This window comes from Limulus polyphemus, unplaced genomic scaffold (genome assembly GCF_000517525.1).
Source record: "Limulus polyphemus unplaced genomic scaffold, Limulus_polyphemus-2.1.2 Scaffold7861, whole genome shotgun sequence".
NCBI lineage: Eukaryota > Metazoa > Arthropoda > Merostomata > Xiphosura > Limulidae > Limulus > Limulus polyphemus.
In genome coordinates this window covers 29,981-30,692 of record NW_013673471.1, presented here as the reverse complement: position 1 = coordinate 30,692, position 712 = coordinate 29,981, and positions in this window count along the sequence as shown.

Below are 712 nucleotides of genomic sequence, written 5' to 3'. Positions count from 1 at the left end.
ATGTTCGGTGTGACGGGGATTCGAACCCGCGACCCTCAGATTGGGAGTCGAGTGCCTTAACCACCTGGACATGCCGGGCCCTTTACAAGGCGAAATAGGAATTGTAAGGCAAAAATATAACTACATTAAACTGTAAGGGAAAAAAATACACAAATAATAATAAAACATACTGAAAAATATAGTTGAAATTAGTGCTTCATACCGTTAATAAATAATTACAATCCTCAAAAGTGATATTTTCGAATGAACCTAGTTACAATAAATTATTGATTTTAAACAGGTAAAAGAACTTGATGTTTGTTTTACAAGCACATGCTTACGTAGACGGTTATAAGTTATTTATTATATTTTTATAAATGAATCAACGTGGGTGTTTTGTGTATTATGCAATGGTTCTTATTGTAAAGAAATAATGAATTCAAACCACTAATACTGAACTTTAATATAAAATTAAAGACCTGGGCCTTGTTAGGCCTGCTGTATTCATTGAATTGAATGGAAGCTACTGCCTTTTAATTAATATTCATTGGTCATAATCTCGTACTCGCGCATTTAACCAAGAAAGAGCCACCTTAAAACTCACTCAGATACACAAATGAGCTAAAATATAATTATTTATATGGAAATATCATAGATAAGTGTAAGTAAAAATGTCCAAATTTGTCCAATCTGATTTTTGCATCTGACAGTAATATAAGTTTTAGGAAAATTA